A 12874-nucleotide genomic window follows, 5' to 3' on the forward strand; every position below is an offset into this window, starting at 1 on the left:
TGGCAATTCTTGGCTATTTCAAACAGTTTAAAACTTCAAATCACCAATTTTGTTCACAGTTGGTAGACTTGTTACCTATACAGAGGTCAACATCTGTGCAGAGTTTTAGATCAAAATATTGATAAGGGGCCGACTTATCAACTGTTGAAAAAATATTGAACTTTTTTTTATTAATTCGGTTTCTCGGAGACTAATAAAGATATGGACATGATTCTTTTTTTAAAAGACGCGGAAAGAGTTTCAATTTTAAAATGTAAATAATAAAATACCAAATCATTTATTTATGCCATTGTTATAAACAATTTTTTTAACAAATCGACGATATCTCAAAAAACGATATATTTTTTTTTAAATTTTTGTACCATCGTGTTCCTTGTCATTTTTTACATAAGAAACCGTTGAGAAAATCGAGTGCCCGCTATTAGGATTAAGATAGCACTAAAATGAAACGAATCGCGCGCTTGCCGCTCGGCCGCTACAGTACAAATATCAACAGTTGATAAGTCGGCCCCTTATCAATATTTTGATATAAAACTCTGCACAGATGTTGACCTCTGTATAAGTAACAAGTCTACCAACTGTGAACAAAATTAGTGATTTGAAGTTTTAAACTGTTTGAAATAGCCAAGAATTGCCCAGTTTGCGCTTACGTAGCAGTCGTCCGTGAGCAGTGGCGTAATGGCGACTCTGATTTCCTTTCGTGATTCCTCCTACTTTAAAGGGGAACATCACGTGACCAATTATAGGGCATGGGCGCCCATCAGCCAGCCTTGGATTGCCCGCTCTGGTCACATTCAATCCGAGTCCCATCTCCGATGCCAGTCTCAGCCCTAATTAACCTATGACCGTGGATGAAGCGCCGGTATCATAGAGTGCTTTATGATGTTACCTATGTCTACCCGCAACCACCACCTGGTCTCATCCTCAGGGTCATATCCACGAGTAGCATCTTTGCCTCCCTTCGTCGTGCTTTCCGGGGGCTTTTTCCCTTCCGCTGCTGCGACGACAGTGGGCTTGCTTCTACTCGTGGATCCTATCGGCAGAGGAGCTTTTTGTGTGGAGAGGCTCTCCCTGGAGTCTTCACCCTCCTCCACAATTTGTATATGGCCATCTGGTCCTTCCAGAATGACAACTTCTCTATTCTGCCGAGGGCTGGCATCAGGTTCGATCCCCTTCTACTCCAACATACCGCTAGGCCCCGGGCTCTCTTGATGCCCTTCCCGGACCTGTTTGGATTCCTGGGTCGCCGATAACTTGCTGTTTCCCATCGGTGACCCGCAGCGAGAGGTCGAATCTACTGGAGGCGCGAAGATGACCTCTTCTCTTCGCTCTCCTTGCCGTTTCCCTTCTTGCAATCTGGGCAGAATTTACGACTAAATCCTAGTTTGCCACAAGCGGAACACTGGAGAAGCTTGGTGAAGTCGATCTTCCGCCTCTGTTCTTCTCGCCGCTCGCCAGGAGACCTGGGAGAAGGAGAATTTTTTCTTCCCCCACGCCATCGGCTCTTACGCTGTTCTGGAGGGCTGCCTTACTTCTCATTGGCCAACTTGCGCAATATCCGCTCGATCCCCTCCAGACGATCTTCCATCTTCTTATCAGAAGTGGAAGCTTGCGTAGCCGATACCGATGCTTGTTCGGTAGGCCTCCTGGCAGGGTTCTCCAGGCCCTGTCCGCGCTGCGGATTTCCCTCCTTCTCCGCACGCGCCTTCCCTTCGCTGGCCATTGCAGCGGTTTGGGATTTATTACCAGCCGTTCTTTTGCTCGGCTGGTAGGCGTGCTGAGGGAAGTACGTCGAGTTGGGGTCGGTGAACACGCGGACGACGACCGTAAGATAAGGTGTTCTGTACCTCGGTCGCCCTCCTGTTGAATTCGCGTATCGACTTCATCTCGCTCCGACGCAGCTGAATTTCGATGTTAGGAAGGAGGTTTGCATAGAGTAGGTCTAATAACCTCTCCAAGGGCATTGGTGGTTCTAGTTTATTGACAAGAGCTACCAGGTTGGACACGTAGTCTCTCACTAGTTCGTCCTCACCCTGGAACCGGTTCTGGGCTTCCTGCAACAGTCTTTGTTGCTGTTGCGTGCTAGTGCCGAACCAATCCCGGGCGTCAGCGACGAACTCTGCATAACTAAGCCACTGGTACTTGTTGTTATCGTACCAGGTCCTCGCGTTACCTTCGAGGATCTCTGATACAGAACAAAGCACTTCGTCATCAGTCAGCCCTGCGCCCACGCGCAGATCTTCCAACCTTGACAGAAACGTATCTACGCTCTGTACCCTACTACCCGCAAACCTCAATTTCCATCCGCGGATAATTTTTCCAACATCTCGGGTTGTGGAGAGCCCTGAGGATAGTTGAGGACCGGTGCCAGATGATCCGCTTCGACTCCTCTGTCGAACAGGTGCGGATTTCCCATACTCTTCCGGATCCTCTTCACCTCCTCTTCTTCGGAGGGCATCCGATGGGGTGACGTCTCTTCTTCTGGGTAGTGGTCTTGGAGGAGCCGGTGTGCTTCCCGGCATCCCAGAATCGTAGTGACAGGTGAATGTGTCCTGAAAGTCCACATTACGTCCGGAGCGTGGTTGAACCGAGTCGCGCTGAGAAGAACGGCTAGCATTGGCCATCTCATGCATTGCCTCTTCCAGCTCTCGTATTCGTAGGCGCATGTCCTGTGCCTCGCGCTCCGCACACACCTGTATTCCCTGCAGAGTCTGAAGGGTTTCTAGGATTCGACCATCCAACTTGCTGTTGCGGTCGACTCCCTCCTCCAGGTACTCTATTTCCCGGAAAGCTTCACTCAAGGATAATTGTTCCTGAGATTCCTTCCGGGTGCAGGATTCCTGCGATCCGGATTGCTCCGTCTCCTCTCCCCCTCCTCCTGCTCCTGGGTACGTAGGACCTTCTGGATGAGCTCATCCTCTTCTTGGCGGCTGGCTTCACCCTCAGAGTCCTCATCCGGGCAGGCGAATGTCCTTGACATATCTGTCAAGGATATTCCCACTCTATTGATGATCTTCAGGGGATGGTCGCTGTTCTCGTCTGTACTGTGGGTTTCTAACTCGTCACAGACTGTATCGAGCCACGCTTGTCGGGTGCGCCTCCTGCGCCCCGCCACCTCTTTACTATCCGTGGTCTCTTTTAAATCTGTGACGGTGTACTCTCCTATCAACCATCTCCCAAGCCTAGCCGCCTGCTGGATGACACTTCCATCCTTGCGCAGCTCTAAATCCGCCAAATAGCTTTCGCGCTGTGCGGAGTTCAGCTCTAATGCCCAATTGTCGATCTGAGCTGACAACAGAGCCATCTTGCCTGCGCACGGGTGTAGGATACGGTCGAGGTTTGAAATTATCGGCCTAATCGACCACTACCGCTTCCTATCACCCAAGGTATGAGCGGGGTATACACTATTTAGTGTAACTACCCTTAATGCCTCCTTTTTATAAGACACAAACTCGCGAGATTATGAGCGCGCGCAGTCTCCGCAAACTATCTATAAATATTATAAAAATATCCTACCTAAGGTCGGAGCCTGCTGTTTGCTTGCTCCGCCTGGCTAATATTTTCAGGACTGCACGCTTGAGTTGCGCTCTCTGCTTTTATCGTCGTTCAGGTGCTTCCAACCCCCCTTTATCCACCAAACTATGTCTAAAATGGATTAACACCTGATTACTCCAAACGACCTGAAATCACTTCGACCCACTTATAATTATCGCTTTCGGCCCTTTTTACAATCAACTTAACAATTTTTTAAGTAAAAAGTTCGAAGTGATTTCGTTTTTTCCCCAGCAGCGTACCGCTGACGATCTCGCGCTACCACCCGCTCAAACCTTCCTAAGTGCTCGCGCAATCGTCTCTCTCTCTCTCTCGTGCGTCGATTACCTTCGACGCACAATCCTGTACGCACTAAACGGGTCTTACTACCAGTTGGGCGCCATGTAATGAGGGAGATTATCTGAAAAATTGGAAATTTATTTAAGAACAAATTCCCACGATGCAGAGCAAACCGCCGCTCCGTTAAACACGTATAATAGTACGTGTATTCGCCTTAACGTCAGATGATTTATCCTAGTTGTCTTCTATTAAACGGAGTTGAACTCACCTTAAGTCACGTGTCTTGTGACACTCGTTGAGTTTTAAGTGTGAGCGACTTTACTCCCAATCTTCTTAATCCCCTAGATGTAATTGGATTAAAGCCTAAGCCTTTTTCAATTTCTTAAGCTACTAGGAAAATCAAATTACGAAAACGGCGAATAAATTTCACAGATTTTTAATTAATAAATATTACTACAGTCTTTGTAGGGCCGAAAGACTGACGCACGCGAATAGGATTTTACAATTAGTAATATTATGTGAGAAAGAGAGAGAGTAGATTCGAATTATACCGCGAACTAACGCTCGACGCGAATACAAAAAATAACGCTATCACGAATATACAAAATACCGAATGTATTTTGTATCGCTTAATATGACGGAAGGTGCACCTACCATACGGTGCAATTACAGTGATCAGTCGTAATTGTTGTTGCAAAAAATATCAACTGCCGCTGCCCCTTGATTAACAGCTGCGCTGCCTTGTACTGCCTCCAATTAGCTACAATCTGCTGCTTCTGCACTGCTACTTGTTATCTCGAAAATACCGTTGCACTCACGCACGAAATTGTCCCAAAAAAACTAATTATTCGGCGAAAACAAAGTGCAATACCAATCGGCGGTAAATTCACGTTCACAGCTGAGGCGTAACTGGCTATTCAAAAGATCGCGCGCCCCCTCTCTCTCTTAACTATTAGAACTAACGCGCGAGAAGTAGAATCGCGAACGGTTCGATTAATTAACTCGACTACCGTTGCAATTTTCGAAAAATTCCAAAATCGAAAATTTAAAAATTATATCAGAAAATTTTAAAATAATCCTAGGATATTCTCCGTTAAATTTCAAGATATTTTTGTACCTGGAAAATTTTTGGTAAATATTATAGTTTTCGAGCAAGATACCGTTAAAGTTTACTCTACAAATCTCACGAAGGTACAAAAAAAACGTCTTGAGCCATTCATATTATAGAAATATTGCCCAATTCTAAAATTTTATTTTAATAAATAAAATAAAATTAATTATAGTAAATTCTAAAATTTAATTATATATGTATTATAACAATTTTTTTTTTCATTCAGGTTCCAGGATTGTTTCTTGGGCAACCTTACGGACCTTGAGGAAATGCAACCGCTTGCCAGGCACCTCCTATTATTTAGGAAATATGGCTCGGTTGAGGATACCTAGAGTCTTGCGATCTTTTTTTATGAACTGAGCGTGTACTGTAATGGTTTTCGAAGTGTATATACTGAAGTTTTTAGTGATTTCTATAATGTACATATTCCTCATAGGTATGCTTGTAATTGTATTTGAAATTAAATAAAATATTTATAAAACATGTGTTCTGTAGTTGATTGTATCCCTCCGGGTCCAAGTGAGCGCCCTATGTGGCGAAGAAAAAAGAAAATTTCAGTATTAACAGCAACTCATTCTAGGCTAAATAAAGTTGTTTTTGAAATTGAAAGATCTAATCTGAAGAGGATGGTTGGTGGTCTTTTTGGTATGGAGTGGGAATTTTTGATGAGGATATCTGAGAGTTGGGTATTACCTTAATTTCTTTGAGTTCGGTTTCCTTCTCTCTATTTTTTTCTTTCTATTTTATGTTAATTTTCGGATTATATTGGATTGTCATTAGAAAATGTATGATGGAATTGAAGAGGGCTCCTAATAGGTTTATTGACCAGCCATGAATTCTGTGTAGTATGTATCCTCTAATAATTGTGTCTATAATAATTTTTCCAATGTGGAGGATAATTAATAGCATAATGTTTGCGGAGGTGAATGATCCTCATGTTGTTAGTTTGTTCCATATTAGGTGCTAAGTACTGTTGGTAATATTTTTTAGTGCATTTTTGTAAATATTCCTCCTGGAGTTGTGCCTCTGTTGATTTCCTTTGCTATTATATTAAGTAATGAAGCTTTTTCTATAGGAAACATTAATTGTTCTTGCATTTTGTCTATATCGGTTTGGGAGTAGATTCCACTTGTTACTAAGCCGTCAATTGATTCAAAAGTCCATCCTACTTTTGTATTAGATTTCAGCTGATTTGGTGGTAAGAATTTTGTAGGTATTGGTGTGAACTTTATCCATTCATTTTCGATTTTGTGGTAAGGAGGTATTATGGAGTCGCAATCAATTTTCATTCCTTTTTTTATTAGAATGTCTTTTTGGTATCAAAAACCATGTCTTATTTCCACGTTGCTCTGGTAAATCTTTATTGCAGTCATTTGTATGTATAATTTTTACTGTTATTTTATAACGTGTACTACTTCTTCAGCTACTTTAGCCATATAGGCTGGTTGTTTCATAATGTTGTAAGCAAATTCATCTGGTGAAACTGCAATGGATAAGGAGTTTTGGATTATTTTTCTTTAGATTTTGCACTTTTCTATTACTAAGTTAATGCATAAATTATTTGTTTGGCTTTTTAAATGCCTTTCAAAGAACACGAATTTGGAATTGATATATACTTCTCGCATAAATTAAAGGAACAAAAAAAATTTCCAATTTTTTTAGCAATTTTCAACAGGCTGTATTTCAGTGATAAATTGTCGTACAGGAAATAAAAAAATATAGCTTTTGAAGCTTGAAGACTTTAGATTTCGAATTTTTCGGTTACAAATTTTTCGGAACTTGTAGTCATGCAATTCTTGGATAAAGCGCAAAAAAAAATTTTCCAAAATTTTAACCTTATTATTTTACTTTTTGAAAAGAAAATGTTTAAATAAATTTTAATTAAATTTTAATAAAAAAAAGAAATTTTTGAAAAAATTGTTTTGGATTGTTTTTTTGTTAATCATTTCGTTAATTTTCAGAAAACTCAAAATTGAGTAAAAAGTCGAAAAAAATGAAATTATTGATTTTTAAAAAGATTAAGATTTTTTTTGTGCTTTATTCAAGAATAGCATGGCTACAGGTATTCCGAAAAATTTGTAACTAAAAAGTTCAAAATCTAGAGTCTTCAAGCTCCAGAAGCTATATTTTTTTATTTCCTATACAATTTCTCACTGAAATACAGCCTGTTGAAAATTGCCAGAAAAATTACTAATTTTTTTTGTTCCTTTAATTTATGCGAGAAGTGTATGTAAATAGGTGAAATTAGGTTTTGAAATGATTCTTGTCTTTGATTATTCCATATAAATAGTATGTCCTTTTGTAACAACTGTATCAGAGGTTTTAGAAAAACTTTCTATGAAACGTCTGTAGTAGTTTGTTAGTCCTAAAAATTCTCTAATGTTTTTGACTGTTTTTAGAACTGGAATGCTAACTGCTTCTATTATCTTTCGATTTGTTTTGATACTTTCCTCGCTTATTATGTGTCCTAGGAATTCCACTTTATACGTGATTCTTCATTTGTTTATTCTTTAAAGTTGCGAACGAAAGAGAGAAGAAACGATAGCGTCATTAACTAATTCGGTATCTAATAATTCTAATAATAATCTAATAATTATAGATAGACCTATAGCAATTTGGTTGTTGAATTGGATTACTAGGGGCTGGTGCTGGTTTATTTAAAATTATTTTATTGCTATTATTTTCAGACATTTTGTCTATTACGTCAAAGACAGTTTCAATTAGTTTGAATTTTATTTTATCATTTGCTATTGTAGATTCAGATTTGGAATGAGAAACTTTTACAAATTTTATTGGTATGAAGCCCTTGTGAAAGAGCGTATTAAAGTCGTCTTTTTTTTGTTTATATGAGTCTGAATGTTGTTTATAGCAATCTTGGAATTCATTTGCCATTTTAACGATTTTTTTTTGAAGTTTTCGGTGGATGTACATTATATTTGATTATAATTAAAATTTGTTAATCCGTTGTGTGATCTATTGTAATATAAGTCACATTTGCCTTGTGAACATACGAGGTGTGTTCAAAAAGTAACGAGAATTTTTAAATTTCGTGGGTTTGGAGAGTCCGCTTGTATAAAATTTTTTTTTATTATGTTGGTACACATGCCCCTGAAGTACGATAAAATTTTCAGCAATATTCATTGCTTACTTTTTAAGTTGCAGCCGCTAACGTTAGACGTGTTTTTCGAGCTCGGCGATTTTCGTTTGTGAAAAAAAATGGATCAAAGAATTTGTATTAAATTTTGCGTAAAAAATGAAATAAAGTGTAGTAAAGTTTGTCAAATGTTAACAAAGGCATATAGTGAGTCTGCTATGAGTAAAGCAAGGATTTATGAGTGGTATAAGCGTTTCCAAGATGGCCACGAAAACGTTGAAGATGACGAACGACCCGGACGCCCAAGTACATCAACAACCGATGAAAACGTGAAAAAAGTGAAAGAAATGGTTATGAACGATCGCCGAATCACAATCAAAGAAGTCGCTGATGATGTTGGCATATCAGTTGGCTCATGCCATCAAATTTTTTCGAATGTTTTGGGTATGAAACGTGTGGCAGCAAAATTCGTTCTAAAATTGTTGAATTTCGAACAAAAACAGCGGCGAATGGAAGTTGCTCAGGAGTCGCTAAATGAAGTCAATAACGATGCAGAACTACTAAAACGTGTTATAACAGGTGACGAAACATGGGTTTACGGATATGATGACGAAACTAAGGCTCAATCGTCCCAGTGGAGGCATTCTGGATCGCCAAGACCGAAAAAAGCTCGACAAGTACGGTCGAATGTGAAGGTTATGCTCACTGTCTTCTTCGATTTTAATGGCATAGTGCATTATGAATTCTTGCCACAAGGTCAAACAATCAATAAGCAGTACTACCTACAAGTTCAACGTCGTTTGCGTGAAGCAATCCGAAAAAAACGCCTGGATTTGTGGCAAAACAATTCATGGCTTTTGCACCACGATAATGCGCCTGCTCACACTTCATTGCTTGTTCGTGAATTTTTGGCCAAAAACGAAACTGTAACGATGCCTCAGCCTCCATATTCAGAAAATGTTTATAATAACATAAATACTAACATACAAACTGTTTATAATAACATAAAATCAACTTCCGGTTGGAACCGGAAGTTGATTTTACGTCCAATCGATAGAGCGTACTCGATTTATATATAATTGCGTTATCAATTTTTGAAAAAAAAAAACTTCTTCGGCACACTTTGGGGGGTGGACGGGTGGTTTGAGACACCCTGTATAGTTCGCGTACAGCATCAATGTTTTCTGGCACAACAACTGATTTTAGACGACATTCATAATTTCGTCCTTGAGCGAACAGCGGCCACGATTAAAGTCGTTATACCAGCGTTTCACAGTGGCCAAGGATGGATCTTCATCGAAAAGGCCAAAAGTCGAAGTAAATTGATCGATGCACTCTTGTCTTGATAAGCCATGTCGAAAGTCGTAAAAAATAATCGCACGAAAATGTTCACGAGTTCATTCAATTTTTTCACCGAGATAAAATTTTCAAATCGCTGTACACAACACAAGTTGTACTTAAATTACAAAATGTTCAAAAGAAGGTTATGGTTAAAAAGGATAAACTTTTAATTGAAAACATCAGATGGCGCCTGTAAACACTTCGTATGCCAAGACTCAAAATATAAATAGCAACCCTCGTATTATAGCTGTGTAATCTGCTTAAAGAAAGGGAGAATTGTGTTATCTGGTATTGTTAGCGAAATATCATTTATATAAAATTATATAAATAATATGAAAAGCAGTGGTTCAAGGATTGTGCCTTGTGGTACTCCCATTCTTACTGTTTTTATTTGATTTTGTCTATTGTTTGTTTTAACTCTTTGTTTTCTGTCTGTTAAATAATTTTTTATAAGATTATAAGCTTGACTTTTAATACTATCAGAGACAGTAATAATAAAACGTGTTATAACAGGTGACGAAACATGGGTTTACGGATATGATGACGAAACTAAGGCTCAATCGTCCCAGTGGAGGCATTCTGGATTGCCAAGACCGAAAAAGGCTCGACAAGTACGGTCGAATGTGAAGGTTATGCTCACTGTCTTCTTCGATTTTAATGGCATAGTGCATTATGAATTCTTGCCACAAGGTCAAACAATCAATAAGCAGTACTACCTACAAGTTCAACGTCGTTTGCGTGAAGCAATCCGAAAAAAACACCTGGATTTGTGGCAAAACAATTCATGACTTTTGCACCACGATAATGCGCCTGCTCACACTTCATTGCTTGTTCGTGAATTTTTGGCCAAAAACGAAACTGTAACGATGCCTCAGCCTCCATATTCGCCAGATATGGCTCCATGTGACTTTTTTCTATTTCCAAAAATAAAGAGAACATTAAAAGGCCGTCGTTTTACAAGCATAGATGACATTAAAAGCGAATCGCTGAAAGAGCTAAAATCTATTACAAAGATCGAGTTTCAAAAGTGTTTCGAGGATTGGAAAAAGCGTTGGCATAAGTGTATTGAATCCGAAGGGGACTACTTTGAAGGCGACAACATTAATGTAGATGAATAAATAAATATTTTTTTCATAAAACGAAAATTCTCGTTATTTTTTGAACACACCTCGTATATAGGTCCTAGCGTCTTGTAGTGTCTTGTATTGGAAATTTGTATTCTCATGGACTTCCGATGCCGGATAAATTTTTCCTTTGTATCATATGTAAGGAATAGTTGTTTCAATTTATTACAATTCATTTTATTTTCAGTCTTCTTTATTTTGTTTGCGTTTAAAATTGATATGGATTTTCTTTTATCCATTTTTTAGTTTATTTTTTATTATACTCGTTTTGTTAATTGTTTCAAGCTCATTTGGTAATTTGTTAAACAGTGTTATGGTCCTTATATAACTATTTTTGATACTTATTTGTTTAGATCATTTTGCTAGGTTTAAGCAGTTATACCTGATTTTCTTGCTTTTTTTTTGTATATTTGTGATAGGTTTTTATAATGATGTACTAAAGATTCTAAAGAAAAAGTTTGATCAATATTTGAAGGATTTTTGTCAAATATAAAATGATTTTTGTTGATTATTTTTATTAGTCTAGTCTGGAGATTTTGAAGTCTTATTCTTCTATCAGAATATAGTATGCTCCGACCCATGCAATTATTCCATAGGTAATTACACTACGGAACAGTGCAAAATAGAGTATCCTTAAGATATCTGTTTTTAGAATTCTTCATAACTTGTAAAATATAAAGGTGAAGTATTTGTTTTTTTTGTATAAATTTTGCAAATGAAGGTCCCATTTCATATTACTATCGAAATATACTCTAAGATACCTTGTGCTTCTACTCTGTTTATTGTCTTGCCATGAATTGATATTTTTAGATTTTTAGGAGTGCTATTACAGTTGTTGCGGAATTCTATGTAAACTGCGTTGTCTATATTTAGTGATAGTTTGTTTATTACAAGCCAATCACCAATTTCTTTCAAATATTTATTCATATTTGTTTCTACTTCTTGCTAAGTTTTACCAGTAGTTACGAGGGTTGCTATTTATATTTTGAACCTAATAACGAAAAGACAGTAATTTATTATTGAAAATAACTTTACTGTTTTTCGAAATATTCTCCATAATGATCAATACATTTTTGAACCAATTTTCGTAACACTTTTTCAACTCCAATGAAGCAACCTCCAAATCATGGTTTTTGAATGCATCAACGGCTTCTTCAGGCGCCGAAAAACGTTGGCCACGCAATTTATTTTTTATGCGCGGGAATAAAAAGAAGTCATTAGGTGCCTAATCAAGGCTGTATGGCAGATGACCCATTAATTCGACGTTTTGGCCAGTCAAATAGGTGGTCGTTTCAGCCGATGTATGAGAGCTTGTATTGTCATGATCAAGAATGATCCTTCGTTGCCGGTTCTTTTCGTATTTCACCAAGCACTTCTCGTAAACAAATGGTTGTGCACCATTCAGAATTCATGTTCTACGTTGCTCTAACGGTACGACTGCCACATATCCAGTTATTCCGAAAAAACAGGTGATAATTTGCTCCGAAGTGCTTCGCGCACGAACCATTTTTGTCGGATTGGGCTCGTCTTGGAAGACCCATACAGTGGATTGCTGTTTTGTTTCGGGCTCATACGCTTAGATTTAAGACTCGTCACCTGTGTAGATGTTATAAATAACTTTTGATACACCGCGATTATATTTCTTAAGCATTGCTTCGGACCAATTGACACAATCATCTTTTCCAGCTATTATCAAATTATGCGGGATCCAATGCGAACTAATCTTTTTAACAGCTAAATGTTCATGCAATATCTTATTGATGCTCGTCATACTAATGTCCAAGGATACCTCAATGTCACGATAAATCGCATGACGATCTTGCAATATACAGGGTGTCCTGTCAGACCACCCGTCCACCCCCCAAAGTGTGCCGAAAAAGTTTTTTTTTCAAAAATTGATAACGCAATTATATATAATTCGAGTACGCTCTATCGATTGGACGTAAAATCAACTTCTGGTTCCAACCGGAAATGGCCTATTTTCAGACCGGAAGTGCATGAAAATCCAGTTTTTTAAATGGAACATGCATACTTTTTTTCAGATTCAGATTCTACGGTAATAAATACGAAAATTTCATAAGAAGAATTTTTTGAAAAAAGTTGATATTTGACCTCTAATTGACGTCTGAAGTCTGTAATCCACCAGTTCGTACTCAAGCTGCGAATATGCATGTTTTAACAATGGAATAGGACAATGTGGCTCCTCTAAGAGGTTTTCGGGGTCGCTGAGTCCGAATCCAAGGTGAGTTTGATCTTATCAGGTCATTTTGAGGTCAATTCAAGATCATTTAGAGGTAAAACAAAAAAGAATATTAGATTTATCAAGAATTAAGTACTTTTAAAATTTTAGCCTTAATATTACAAAAATATGAA

The 12874-nt window shown here is 38.3% G+C and overlaps 1 protein-coding gene across 1 annotated transcript in view; it reads left to right on the top strand.

Moving 5' to 3' along the window:
• Positions 1–5351, top strand: part of LOC131675475 (kinesin-like protein Klp10A) — a 929209-nt gene extending 923858 nt beyond the window's left edge. The window contains exon 12 of the mRNA XM_058954469.1: positions 5169–5351. The gene's annotated coding sequence lies outside the window, so the exon portion shown is untranslated. The remainder of the gene's footprint in view (positions 1–5168) is intronic.
• The last annotated feature ends 7523 nt before the right edge of the window (positions 5352–12874 follow it).

This window comes from Phymastichus coffea, unplaced genomic scaffold (assembly GCF_024137745.1).
Source record: "Phymastichus coffea isolate CEN01 unplaced genomic scaffold, Cenicafe_Pcof_1.1 PCOF00023, whole genome shotgun sequence".
NCBI lineage: Eukaryota > Metazoa > Arthropoda > Insecta > Hymenoptera > Eulophidae > Phymastichus > Phymastichus coffea.